The 15447-nt window shown below is 40.1% G+C and overlaps 1 protein-coding gene across 5 annotated transcripts in view; it reads right to left on the bottom strand.

Moving 5' to 3' along the window:
• Positions 1-15447, bottom strand: part of APBB2 (amyloid beta precursor protein binding family B member 2) — a 237417-nt gene that overhangs the window by 159993 nt on the left and 61977 nt on the right. The gene's annotated exons all lie outside the window — the stretch shown is intronic.

Here is a 15447-nt window from a genome sequence, read left to right on the forward strand (position 1 = left end):
GAGGGCAGATCCTCTGAAACATGTTGAGGTGTTTCCCATAAGTTTCAGTAGTTTGTGACGTCACACTACCCAGCAAAAGACTTTTACATTGCAAGTGTTGCACGTGCTACCGACCGGAGTGCGTCCCTTGTGAAGAGGATATTTTAATTGGAGCAAACAGACTGCAACTCTCTTCAACAATCACTACACCACCTGGAGTGAGGAGTGCTAGCTTCTTTTCAAATGATCCCAGAGGGGATAGAGGCAGTGGAACCTAACAAACCTCAACCTGGATAGAAAGTCTACCTGGAGGTCAGTACTGGATATACGGCCATAGTGTAGGGCTTTTTTCAACAGTCTATTTCAGATTCTATATATCATATGCGCTGAAAAGGTACAACTTTGTTTTTTGTTAATCTCAAATGGTGATGCCATCACTATATCATGTTTGGGGATTTGACCAAGAAAAGAAGAGGATGCAGTCTTGATTCAGTATTATGTCCACTCCTCACCGTGCAGGAAAATACAACCAGCTCTACTCAATGAGGTCATTGCTGGACAGCGGGTGGCTGGGGTGCTTATGTGCAGGGAACAACAATAAAGTGGACGCAGTGCAGAACCATTGGTGGGGTCCTAGAGGTTAGACCCACAAGAATCATAATGTCACATCATATCCTAGCAATATGCCATCACCTTATGAAATGGAAACCTCAATAAAGTGTGACAACACTCGTAGCCAGGCATTGCCTGCCATGGTCATCTGTAGACAACTCCCTACAATAACAATGATACCCAATTACCAGTGGTAAAGGAATGGTATTGATGGAATATAAGCCATTATTCTATGACATTTGCGTGTCATGATTGCTCTCCGGGTAAAGAAAGTGGATTTCCTTTACCAAGCCAGGCAAGAAACTTGTGCTATGTGATTAAAAGGACACATCTGTGAGAACAGCTGAGATCTCCAAATGCTGAGCTGATCTCTTTTTCAATTTCAATTATTTTAGGATTATCTGCAGTCATATGTAAGCCTATATTCAGGGCTAGTAAATAACAACTAAGGCAAAGTATGTGTAGCTCCAAGTTGTAAAAGACTTTTCTTAGGAAAACGGCTTTTAAATCATCATCTAAAGTGCTATTCTTATATGCATTGAGGCTTCCATTTATCGTACAACTGCGCCCACTAGATCCCTTTAACTTATAGTATAATCTGGATCCCATATTTTGACGGTAAGAATGGTTCTGCATACTGCACCATCCTCGTCAAATCTGACAGAAATGCTGATGGAGCCTCCAACAGCAGCATAAATATAGGCTAAAAAAGATAAAAATGGAACTATGGAAGTATGCAGACACGCACTACATAACACAACCAGTGATATCCTCATGAAATACATTTTCTTTTAATATATATATATATATATATATATATATATATATATATTTATTTATTTATGATTTTAATACTGAATACACACAGAATACCTTATACCACATGTTCAGCAAATATAGTTTCTCATTATAGTAGTCTATAAGCTCTTTCAAGCAGGGACCTCACTCCTCATGTATGGATATTTATATGTATATCTCTGTAATGTCTGATTTTTGTCTATGTATGTACCCCAAGAATTGTAAAGTGCTGCAGAATCTGTTATATAAATAAAAAAATATATTATTATTTAGTAAAAACAGGCCATAGAATCTGCATTGCATTGACATGTTCCTTCTTTATTTGGTTGAGTCCCTAAACTCCAGAAAATAACAAACTCCATTAGCATATGTGTCTGTGATCGAGAGAAGAAAGCCGAACTGTCCCTGTACTTTGTTCTCTTGAGTTGTGATGCTAATGTTTATTTTCCTGGGAAAAGCAAGGAATAAACAGTCTATGACTAAACATCAGATCTCTATAGACTCCATAATTTACAAGCATAAACTTTAGCAGGCAAAACTGTAATCTAACAGCCACTTCACAGCTTTAAAGGAACTATCCAGTAAAGAAACACTACAGAAAAATGATATATTATGTGTAATGCAGGGCCTGACGGAGTTGGCGCGTAACAAATAAATTCTCTCAGGTCTTCTTTGAATTGATGTATCACACCCCACCCCTCTAGCCCCTGCATAAGGCATACTACAGGAGTGTTTGAACATCTCATAAAAGGGCAAATCCTCAAGGTACAAAACAACAAAAAGTATACTGAAAGTATTTTCAACTATCTACAAAGTGCCCTTTATCTCTTGTTATAGCTAGGGTTTTACTTATCTTGAATCATTTCAGGGGCAGGACAGACATATCACAATGTTAGCTACGGGAGTAGTAAGTCTCCTTGAGGAGACCGCTAAACTAGTGTATTAAGTTTTACAAGCTGTGCAGCACTGTATGGGATATGAGTATGTAAAGTAGTGGCCTTCCAGAAGGGAAAAAACTTGCTCTACAGTGCTACCTTACAACTTTTTACAATCAATCTTCACCCCTTAAAGGGCCTTAAAACATGATTGGGAATTATATGCCAAGCCAGCCCCATCTGTCAGTACAGTGCTCCTTATTTTCAACCTAGTCTGTAAACCAACTAATTTTCTTTATGAATTAAAACCCATATTACACAAGGCGATCTCCGGGAGCAAGTGAGCGCTGACCTGTCAGGTCAGAGCTTGCTTGCTCCTTGTTCCCCGTTTGCCATCAGCGAGCGGGTAAGTGAATGGGCGACGCTTTGAGCTGTGATCTTTAGATCTTGTATATTTAGATCGTCTGGGCAGACCATAGGAGATAGCGGTGGTCTGCTGCCGCTGCTCCTGTTACGCGAAGCGACGTGTTAAAAGACAATGATCAGCTGACATCTGACTTCTGCAGTGTGGCAGGCTGCATTATCCTAATGAAAGCGGCCACTAACGTTAGGGAATCCTGCTGCCATAAAGGGTCTGCAGAAACATAGGTGGTGGGTGATATGTTTGAGATTACCCCTAACGTGAATACCAGAACATCACACTGCCTTTGCTGGCTTACCTTCTTGCTACAATGTATCTTGTGCCACCTCCTCTCCAGGTAACCTATGCACATGTAACCGGCTGCCAACATGATGCAAGGGACCTGTTAGACAAAACGTTTTTTCGTTTTCTCTAATTAACGATAATTGATTGCAAATTAGTGCTTTTGTGAACAACCTGAATACATGGAACTTTAGTCATTAGTTGCGATCCTCCATATACTCTAGAGCAGTGCTTCTCAAACTGGGAGGCGGGCCTCACCAATGAGGAGCCCCCTAGTTGTTGATGAGGCCCAGCTATGGAGCCAGTTTTCACAAAAGTAACTATGATCTGCATAGTCCCTTTGCTGTTAACAAAATTCTCCATTTTAGCAACATTATAATTATTAGTATATAGAGCTTGGGAGATGGGTGAAAGGTAGCCCTAGCATTATTTTCAGCTTTTAAATGGACTTTTACCACAGATGGTGAGGCCCAGGCACCCACTTGGTCAGTCTGGTGAGGCCCACCCATTGCCTTGGTCTATTGGGTGAGGCTCCAGTAGAAAAAGTTTGAGAAGCACTGCTCTATATTCCTACCTGCTGTGTCATAGATATACATAGATTTACTATGTAAATTCATACAATTTAACGGTTTTTCTAATCTTTCTGTGTAATCTTTCTGTTCATTTTTGTTGCTCACTAGCTCACTGTTGTTTTCCACTGGACACTTTTGGTAGGTAATGACCACTGCATACCAGGAACATCCCTGGAAGATCTGCTTTCTAATGGTGTGTTTACACAGAAAGATTTATCTGACAGATTTTTAGAAGCTAAAACCAGGAATGGATTTGAAAAGAGGAGAAACCTCAGTCTTTTCTTTATTACTAGTGATGAGCGAGCATGCTCTTCCGAGCTTGGTACTCATTCGAGTATTAGGGTACACGGTGGTACTTGTTACTCAGACCAGCATCTTGTGATACTCGAGACAATGGCATCTTCCTCCTAATGCATGTTTGGAGGCTTTTTCTTAGCCAATCAACATGCAAGAGAGTCTTTGGGGCCTCCTAGCATCACGTGGGAACCCTACATGTCGATAGCAGCGATTGGCTGGCGAGATCAGATGACCTGGGCATATAAGAATCAGGTCCCACGATGCTCGCTTCAGACACAGGCTGGATGAGCTTAGGGAGAGAGCTGCTGTCTGTCAGGGACAGTGTTAGGGTGGGAATAATAGTGTCTGTAAGCAGGAATCATCCACAAAGAACCCAACAGTCCTTCTAAGGACTACAACTACATTTTTTTTGGCCTCCTCGTGGCTGCTGGCTGGGACTTGTAATGCAGCTACCGCCATCTTGGCTGCAAACTGTGCACAGCGACTGGTGCCAGAAAGGGGGACAGCAAGTGGTCCATATAGACCCCAAAGAAATTGCCCAAAGTCCTCTCAGTACTCATTTTTGTTGCTGCAGTACCTTGGCTTGCTGGTATCTGTATTGCAGCTACACCTCTCCTGGCTGTGCAGTGTGCAGTGTAATGGGTGCTCTAAAACAAACAGCACCTAGTACCTGGTACACACAGACTCCATAGACTACACCAAAAGTCCTCCCAGTTGCACCTAGTTGGGTGCTTTCCTAACATGTGCCAGCACAAGTGGCTTGCCCATCTGGGTCTGGGTCAGCAAAATTGTATTGAGGGCCACCGCCCAGCTGTTGGCCATAATTTGGCGTAATTTTGCGATTAGGCAGCCCCAGAGGCATCCATACATGCTGCCCCTGCTGTTTCCTGTCCATTTCCGTGGTGTTTCCATCATTTTCTGAGGTTTCCAGGTTTTCACGCAACCTTTCCTGTGCAGAGCTTTGGTCCCCTGCAAAAATGCTCGAGTTTCCCATTGACTTCAATGGGGTTCGTTACTTGAAATGAGCACCAGAGCTTCGGGAAATATTTGCCTAGAGTATCAAGCACCCGAGCATTTTAGTACTCGCTCATCACTATTTATGACCTGTTCTCTGTATATAGTCTGTTCCTGGCTTTGGCTTAAAAAATCTGTCCAATAAATCTGCCTGTGTAAACGCATTAGAAATGCTTTGACACAGTTGTGTAGCCATCACAGTTTGGCTCTTAATCATTTACATATTGTCTTATATATTGATGTCTTTACTGATGCCAATGTAATGAGAATCAATGTTATTGACCTTGACCATTGTTTTATAATGTTATGACTGATGTGCATTCACATACAGTATGTCTATCCACATACATATAATTTACAGTAAAATAAGAAGGTCTTCATGTAGTATGACCAGCCAAGACATCAGAAGCTTCTATTTTACATCCTGGTATTTAGTATTCTGCATGTGGTAGCCTCCACAGATGCCATATGGCTGCTTACAGCCCTGTAAGATGTGATAGTAATTTAGCCAGTCAAGCTGTGAAAGGCGCTTCCATCTTTCCAATAACTCATATAAAAATGCTGACCACTCACATTCCTGCTAAGCCCATCTCAGCTGTGAGCTTTCTTGCTGTTGATATGAAAATTATTGCTATTTCAGAGCTGCCAAGATAGCACACTGCACTCACAATGTTATCTGGTACTTGCCTGAAGCAAGACGTGATGACATCAAGACAACATCAGTGGAGTGACAGATGCCGCCACAAGCCGAACGGTTCAAGTCACAAAAAAAATATATATATAAATATGGTGTGCCTTGGATGTTTTCAGTCCACCCTATCACAAATCCTAGTAATGATGGCTATGGATCATGAATGACCATTAAATGGCTTCAGAAATATTCAGCTCAGGCCAAACATACCAGTTCAGTGACACAATGAGGGTATAATCGCTGCAACCTAGACCTATTTCAGCACGCTGACAGCCGCTTACACTGTTTATTGCTTTGGCATGGACAGCATCTGGTTGGTTCACATGCTGGGCTATAGCCCACAATTACACAAAATGCTTTTTTAGTCTTTGTGTTCTAAAAAAATTCATCTTTTGATAACAAGACTGTCTCTCCCTATCTTTAATTTTAATGGATAGCAAATTTTCTAACCCCAGCATATGTTGCCTGCCTGCTCTTGTACCTTATAAGAATCTCTTGGCTGTATATAAGTGTCGGCATCTATCTCCAGCTGCTGCTTGGTTCTGTACAATAATCGTTGATTTCAGCAAGAAGTTGTATAACTGAATTATTATGTATACAAAGCAACAGGTATTAAAGAGCCACTAAAGCGATATACAGATTAAAAGCTTCTGGGTGTTTCTAAGAGCAGAACTGTGCTCTTCACACAATCCTATTGTTAGTTAACATGCATAACTACAGACAGTTGGGGTATATAACACCTAATAACAAATCAAACCTACTACTTCATGCTTCTTCATCTTCTTCATCTCTCTGGTAAGCCCCCTTGATACTCCCCAGCTAGTCTTTAGGTTATTCTTCTTTACCATTCAGACTCCTATAGCCTTTGGTTCCACATTATGTAGGTTTTTTGATACAGTTTTATTCCCTCCTACTTGGTTAAGCTACTTTTATTTCCTACAGTACTTGGATAAAATGTTTCCTATAATTTACTACGTTGTTCATATCTGTTGTCATGATAGTATTTCACCTGCAATTGCATCGGTCATCCCATCAGTTTGCCCCATAGGCAAAACTTTACAGACTGGTCAGCACATTTGCCCTCTGGCGTGGCTGCACCATCATACTGTATGCAAAGTTTTTTAATCTGGCACTTGCATGACGACTGGCAACTATCATGGATCCCTGACATATGTGAACCTGGCCTTACTTTATTAGTTTACATATTAAAGTATTATTATAATACTCTAGTATCTGCCTCCCTTTATTATGTATTAAAAAAAAACAAAGATGGTGTACTTACTCTTCTGCTACTTCGACACTATCAGATCTTTCAGTCCCTGATGTGTTCTACAAGCTAATGATAAATACTGTATTTACTACTGCACACACGACAAAATGTCATCAGAAGCTGGCAGAACAGGACCACAATAGGGACTGGAAGATCTGACAGTGAACACGTTGAGGAAGCAGGGAAAGTAAGTACTGTATGCTGTCTTTTGTTTTTTTGTTACCCGTAATAGTATGTAACTATTGTCACCTTTTTCAGTGATGGCAATAGAGATAGAGAGACTAGGAAAGGTAGCATCTTAGGAGAAGTATAAAAATGCTCATACAACCACAACTCGGCTGAGTGATCACCTGTTCTAGATAGAGAGGTAAGGTTGCTGCCAGAAAGCTCTGGTGGTGGCCTATCTCCCCAAGAAAAAAAGAGTAAGACAGCTGACATATACTGTATAATGCCCAATTTATCTTTCTCTCCTGATATCATCTGTAGGGAGAGAGTCAGGAGGCTCCTATAATAATTAAAGATTAGACCAGTCATGCTGGAATTAGCAGTTTTGATTAACTTTTCACTTGTGTCTAAAGTGGACTTTATAAACCAAACAATATGACCATTGCTGCATTTCAGTCAATAAGACTAAAGGGGTTCACAGATTCTCCAAAACTTATGGCCTATCAAGACTGGTGGAATTCTGACTTGTTTCATGCCACCAAGCACAAGAAGCTGACTGAAGACGTTCTGGGTCCCTTTTTTGTTTGATAGGCACATTTCTTACCACTTACTTAAATAGGACTGAGCTGGTTTGAGTTGTAATACCATGCACAGCCATACTAGGTATGAAGTTGTATCGGGTAAACAATAAAAAGGGTTGCACAGCCTTCACCCTTCAGCCACCTTGGCATGGTGCCAAGAACTAGACCCTTACCCGATCTGGTTTTAATGGCCTTCAAGATAGGGGATTGAAAAACCCTTTAAAATTTAGTTGAGGACAACAACCACATTTTGCCATTTTAGTTCTATTTATTTAGGATTTTTTAAACTTTTTTTTTAAATAGAGGGCCTATAAAATAAATGGTGTTCAAGCTGTGGGCGAAATCCAATGCAGCCTTAATGCAATATAACAGTGCATTAGAAAAAAGATAAGTGGCTAAGTTACATCACTAAATCCAGCTGTTCTATTATTGAAAGTAATCTTTAACAGGGAGCAGCCTATCGGTCTTCCATGGCTTGCCTTTTAATACCTAAATCTCTTAACAGAAATAAAATAGTTCTTTGCAAATCAGCAATAAAAGCATTACAATTTACTTACAAACTATATTCAGCAGGAAACATTCGTGCACTGCTGGTAATTTATGTCTTATTTTTATGTCTCCATTATACAAAACTTGGCTTTTATTCAATGCCCCATATAATTGTAAATGAGCGTTGGGGACATTCTGCTGAACCATGCTCTGCAGATGTCATTCGTATGCAGAACGCAAAAGCAGAGTTAAAATGAGATACAGAACAGCCCACTCCAGGGAAATCTAAATAACTACTTGTAAATTACAAATTGTACTGATTCTCTATTCCATATAGGAGGTAAAGGCAGCATATTGCTGCAGAAATGACACTGCTGCTTTACATCACATACTTGGAAACAAAACTTTTATGGCACAGTTTTACTTTTTATGGTTTATCCTTTTTCCCTGACTGCAAGATAACAAAAAGATCCCAGGAAGACATTTATAAAGCACCATTATGACCATACCAACACTGCAAAAAGTTTTTTCACCTCAATTATTGAGGCTTTAGTGGCTGTCCCAAATGTCTTGGCATCTGGCTGTTTGTTACAGTACACCTTCTATTTGTTGCAATGAAAAGCATAGTAGACCTTTGTATTGTTTGTACTTTTGCTCTTATACTGTACTGGATATTGTGTTGCATGAATGGGAGGTGAATAAAAATTTTTGTTAAAAAAAAACAAAAAACATAGTCAACAATGCTTTTCAATACAAAGATATCCTGGGAAAAAATAGTTCCAGTATACAATTTTCCAATGATAATGCGTATATTGTGAACTGGGAGGTCACTTCCACTTAGTTCACAACAGAAGAAACCTCAGGGGCTCTCTTGACAATCTAAAGACAGTTACAGCCTATGGATTGTCAAATGGGCAGTCACCACTGTTATTAAATAGCTATAACCCAAAGGCTAACCCCACTGAGAACTGAGAGGTGGTACTAGGGTTAAGTGAACTTGCCGAATTTTCGGGTTCATCCAAACCTGAACACTTCGCATTTGGCTCCCACTGCCTGGAGAAGCTGAATGCTTACCTAAAATAGTCCTTGAAAACTCTTGGTCCTGGTTGTCCTGGCAGTCCCAGAGATGCATCAAGCTTCTCCAGGCAACAGGAGTCAAATGCCAAGTGTTCAGGTTCACTAGTCACCAGTGGTGACCATTGAGTTGACACTTCAGTCTCTAAGTGGTGTATCTGGCATTGAAACTAATGGCACCATTTGCTAGAACAGGGGCCTAAAATAAAAAAAAAGCAGCAGCTCTACCTGAATGATGACAACCTGAATAGGTTATATATTCTTTATAGCTGAAAACTCATTATTTTTCTTGTATGAAGAAAAGAATAAAAGGAATTCTGTGTGTCAAAGTCTATTGTATGTATGATCAAAGCTTCTGTGACTACTTTGGTTCATGTGGCTAGTGCAACCTGAACCAGACTAATTGTACACATTTTTAATGTATGTACCTAAAAGCCACGTTCCATAATACTGTACACGTTTTACATGTAAAACACTAACGGTTTAAAGAGTCACTGTCGTGAAATATTTTTTTTGCAAAACTCAATAGTCCAGGCGACTATAATAACTTTGTAATTGAGTTTATTAGACAAATGTGTCATTATCTGCATTCAAAAAGACTTTTCCCGGGTCCCACCCTCCTCTCCTTTCTGTCATCTACTGCAAAAAATTAGGAAATTGTGACTTGTTGCATCAGACATGCCCCAGTCTGTTCTACAGAGAGGGGAGGGGGAGGAGGAAGGAGGGAGTTAGCCAGCAGCAGAGAGCTGAGAACAAAGGATTACACAAACACAGAGCTGGGTGACAGCTGTATTCAGAGGTCAGAGAGGTCAGTGCTGACTGTCAGAGAAGATAGAGGGTGATGTTGCTGTAGATTAACTCTTTGTTGTCCTGTTTTGGTGTTTTGTTTCCCTCTCTCCATAGGAGAACAATGAAGACAGGGGGGAGAGCTTCAAACTGTTTTTTCATGATAAACATTCATTTTTGGGCTAATAAACCCAATTACAAAGTTTCTTAAAATCGCCTGGACTATTGATTTCTGCAAAAAAATCACGACAGTGACACCTTAAAAAATACATATACACAGGTATTTGGTTTCAAAAATACATATACACAGAAATTTAAGGGGTTTTCCGATTTATTACTACTTGCGCTATCCACAGAATACTATGAGAGCACAGACCCTCAGCAATCTCATACTTGACAAGTAATAATAAATCGGAAAACCCCTGTTCATAAGAAGCTCTGCTGGATTTATTCACATTTGCAGCCATATTTTATGCTTCAGTGCATCTACAATAAAAAAGAAAATTAAGCAAACAGCCTAGACAAAAAGTATTCTACCCGTTAGTGTCTACAGCTTTAATACAGATCTATGCGTCTCCATGGTAACAGGCAACACACTGTGTAGTCTGATCCTGTATTCATTCTCCCTCCTGCCTGTCCCTTAATCCTTGGTAACTTATAACTGGTTAACGTTAAATCTGGTTAAAGTAAATAAATCAGGTTAAAGTAGAAGACAAATAAGAGGTAGTAAAGCATGACTGCAGGATCTGACTGGGCTTCTGCAACAAGAGATACACAAGTGGTGTGCACGAAACTATAGTATTTTTTTAACCAAAATTATTTCCAAAATAACCTCATTACAATAAAGCAATAAAACCTTTGAAAAGTGTAATTACTGAGTCTAGAAAGTGGTGGTATTGGTATTGGTGGTACACTACCGTTGAAAAGTTTGGGGTCACATTGAAATGTCCTTATTTTTGAAGGAAAAGCACTGTACTTTTCAATAAAGATAGCTTTAAACTAGTCCTAACTTTAAACAAATACACTCTATACATTGCTAATGTGGTAAATGACTATTCTAGCTGCAAATTTCTAGTTTTTGGTGCAATATCTACATAGGTGTATAGAGGTCCATTTCCAGCAACTATCACTCCAGTGTTCTAATGGTACAATGTGTTTGCTCATTGGCTCAGAAGGCTAATTGATGATTAGAAAACCCTTGTGCAATCATGTTCACACATCTGAAAACAGTCTAGCTCGTTACAGAAGCTACAAAACTGACCTTCCTTTGAGCAGATTGTGTTTCTGGAGCATCACATTTGTGGGGTCAATTAAACGCTCAAAATGGCCAGAAAAAGAGAACTTTTATCTGAAACTCGACAGTCTATTCTTGTTCTTAGAAATGAAGGCTATTCAATGCGAGAAATTGAAGATTTCCTACAACGGTGTGTACTACTCCCTTCAGAGGACAGCACAAACAAGCTCTAACCAGAGTAGAAAAAGAAGTGGGAGGCCGCGTTGCACAACTAAGCAAGAAGATAAGCACATTAGAGTCTCTAGTTTGAGAAACAGACGCCTCACAGGTCCCCAACTGGCATCTTCATTAAATAGTACCCGCAAAACACCAATATCAACATCTACAGTGAAAAGGCGGCTGCGGGATTTTGGGCTTCAGGGCAGAGTGGCAAAGAAAAAGCCATATCTGAGACTGGCCAATAAAAGAAAAAGATTAAGATGGGCAAAAGAACACAGACATTGGACAGAGGAAGACTGGAAAAAAGTGTTGTGGACGGATGAATCCAAGTTTGAAGTGTTTGGATCACAAAGAAGAACGTTTGTGAGACGCAGAACAAATGAAAAGATGCTGGAAGAATGCCTGACGCCATCTGTTAAGCATGGTGGAGGTAATGTGATGGTCTGGGGTTGCTTTGGTGCTGGTAAGGTGGGAGATTTGTACAGGGTAAAAGGGATTCTGAATAAGGAAGGCTATCACTCTGCAACGCCATGCCATACCCAGTGGACAGCGCTTGATTGGAGCCAATTTCATCCTACAACAGGACAATGACCCTAAACACACCTCCAAATTGTGCAAGAACTATTTACAGCAGAAGCAGACAGCTGGTATTCTATCGGTAATGGAGTGGCCATCGCAGTCACCAGATCTGAACCCCATTGAGCTGTTGTGGGAGCAGCTTGACCGTATGGTACGCCAGAAGTGCCCATCCAACCAATCCAACTTGTGGGAGCTGCTTCTAGAAGCATGGGGTGCAATTTCTCCAGCTTACCTCAACAGATTAATAGCTAGAATGCAAAAGGTCTGCAATGCTGTAATTGCTGCAAAAGGAGGATTATTTGACAAAAGCAAAGTTTGATGTAAAAACAATGTTATTTCAAATACAAATCATTATTTCTAACCTTGTCAATGTCTTGACTCTATTTTCTATTCATTTCACAACGTATGGTGGTGAATAAGTGTGACTTTTCATGGAGAACACAAAATTGTTTGGGTGACCCCAAACTTTTGAACGGCAGTGTATGTATAAAAAGAATAAATAAATACATACATAAAAGAGTCATCTAGCCTTCAGACAATCTGCCCCTATGCTATAGCTGCGGTAAGACATTTTTATGGTGAGCTCTAGTAGAATAGTGTTGCACTATGTTAGCCACAGAAAGCATCAGCAGTAGCAATAGTGAAGAAACCAGGCGATACCTCTTAGAGGCTGAGTATATTTGATTGTAAGCTTTCAGGAGTTTAGCCCCCTTTGTCGGACATATGATGAGTTCTATACATGTCTAGCTTTCTTAAGCCATAAAGAAAGTAACCTATACCTACCTGAAAACTGGAGTTAGACCCTAATGCTCTCTCCATAACATCCCTGGGAGCGGCACCTTCACATCTGTTTACCCAGTTTTCTGCTTTAAGTGCAATTCTGATTTCTTGTCCTGTCTGACACCTTCCTGTTGCAGGAAAGTCAAATAAGACAGGAAATCTCAGTACTTCCAGCTGTTTTCACAGTTTCAATGTCTAAGTTCAATGTTTCGGTATGATTTAAAGAAATTAAATCAAACCAAAATCAGTAAAAGCAGATCTGTCCTGCGTAGGGGCACCATATTACAGCTACAGGCACCATATAACAGCTACAGGTCCATACTCCTAGTAGCCAAAGAGACCTAAAGACATTGAACCGTTTGGCTAAAAGAAACATTGAAAGAATACACTGGGTTAATTTTTTTTTCTGTTTAGGCTATTGTGCTATGTGAACCTTACTATGTGTTAAAATGCAGGTTATTGTTAGGATAAGTATTATTTATATCATTTTCTTAACATCAATCATTGTTAGAAAAAAAAAAAAGTTTTTGGTGCAATTTTCAGCAATCTTATCAGCATTGCTCTGTGTATTTCATATATAATAGGCTGCCATAAGATTTCTATGTCAGTCTCTTAATGGGGAGCCAAGGAAGATCGCCTGCACATTTATCAGCATTCAGCATTTAGTCAAAGTGTGCCATAAACAGCCTCTTATATAAGCTAATGAGAGCCATACATTTACTGTATATGAGCCCATTAGACAGTGTAGTTATATGCATGTAAATGCTCAGATGTGCCATCCGTCACTGGGTCCTTGTACTCAGGGACTGATGGTAGCACAGCAGTACTTTTCCTATAATGGCTTTTTAAAGGACATTTGTGTCATCATCCGTACTTCATCAGCCCACTGCATAGGTTTCTCTGTCAACTAATTCACTGTACTGTGATTACAGCAATAGACTTTCTTCAAGGTAAGTATAGAAATCATGTCTTCTTATTCAGCTTGTCAACCAATTATTTTTTTGCCTATGGTGCGAAAAAAAAGACCCTTCAGTAATACGCCTAGTTTAAAGTGATATTACACTATTAGGCCATGTTCACATGGTGTAAGAGACCGGCCGTTCTGTGACCCGGAGTGGCCGGTCTCTGAAAAGATCATCCCGGCTGGTACTGCAGTACCGGCCGGATGATCTTTTACGCCGCCGAGTTTTGATGCGGGCGCATCCGTGCGCGCCCGCATCAGAACTCTCCACAGCACACTATGGAGCGTACGGCAAGAGCCGCTCGCTTCATAGTGTGCACTGACATGGTTTTCTACGGCCGCTATTCAATGAATGTGTGTATACGCTCCGGTCGGGATCCCATAGAAGGCTGGGCAATGCATCTTTTCGCAACAACGAATTGCAACAACGGCCGTACTTTTATGAATAGATATGTTGTGTGAACATAGCCTTATAAAGTAAGTCTATATAGGATCCGCACTAGGAATACTGCATGCAACACAGACACTGTAAAAATTCTGTTTTGTCCTTGGGTTTTACATAATGCATGAGAAATGTGGAAAGATCACTCAGCGTCACCAAGATTATTGACATGTTCCAGACAGAAACATATTGTACACGTGTGAACTAACAATGTAACTCACAATGGGAGTTCTAGTATATAGTTATACAAAGTATACCATTCACACTGTACATCCTGTTACTGTGAGCCTAGCCTACATAACATATTTGGCATGAACCCCGTATGTAATATGGTTTACCACTGCTTTTATTGACACAAGTAACTTTTTTTTGTTTGTGCCATTTAAAAGCACTAGTACAAATAGTTTTCTGCTTATTGTCACTTGCTATTCAGCAGTAATAGCTATATTTCTAAGCAGGCATGCACAGTGTTTAGGAATAGAGCCTGAACTATGTGGCCTCCTAGACTAGCAGGCAGCTCATTGAGTACACCAATTGTTATACATGGTTCGGCAGGAATATTGTTTAGCTGAAAGGCCCCAGTACTGTTTGGTTATCCTGTACGTCCGAAAATGACCATTATTTCAGTGTTTGATGCTAAGACAACATTGCCAATACTATTTGTCTGAACAGCAGAGGCATTCAGGCATGGGGATCAATGACCCCAGTGCATGAGCAATATTCCCAGTGGTGATCTCATGCTGTGTTCCATCAGGATCACTGTTTGAGCGTAGAGCTGCTCCGTGTTTGTATAAATACGACTTAAACGTTTCCAAAGACTTTATCAATTTTTACTGAAAAATCGTTTCAAATACATTTAATTGAAGACTTGGATTTGCACAGAGAATGCAGCAACCTTGGAGATTTAGCACGGACGGGCACTAAATGTAAATGGCCTTCCTCTCAGACAGGTGCTGGGTCCTACAGACTCTTTTTCCTTTTCCGTACACATTCCTGCTATGATTTTCTTGACATCCATAATTATGCAGTATTCTAGATACATTGTACAGCCTTTCAGCTGTAATGGTCACAATACTGGAATAGGATAAAGATCTCAGAACTTGACAGCTTAATCAAACTTGTGAATACATTAGAGGAGCAGCCTTGGTACTCATCATGCAGGGCTCATCCAAACCATTATACATATTCAAAATTATCCTTGGCCACATTGCTACAGTGTTCTGTTGGATAGTTAGAACATTAAGAACAACCACCGATAGGGTTGCCAGTAGCCCATCCAACTTTTCTAAATGTGAATCTTAGCCTAATGTGAATATATATATATAT

This window comes from Dendropsophus ebraccatus, chromosome 7 (genome assembly GCF_027789765.1).
Source record: "Dendropsophus ebraccatus isolate aDenEbr1 chromosome 7, aDenEbr1.pat, whole genome shotgun sequence".
NCBI lineage: Eukaryota > Metazoa > Chordata > Amphibia > Anura > Hylidae > Dendropsophus > Dendropsophus ebraccatus.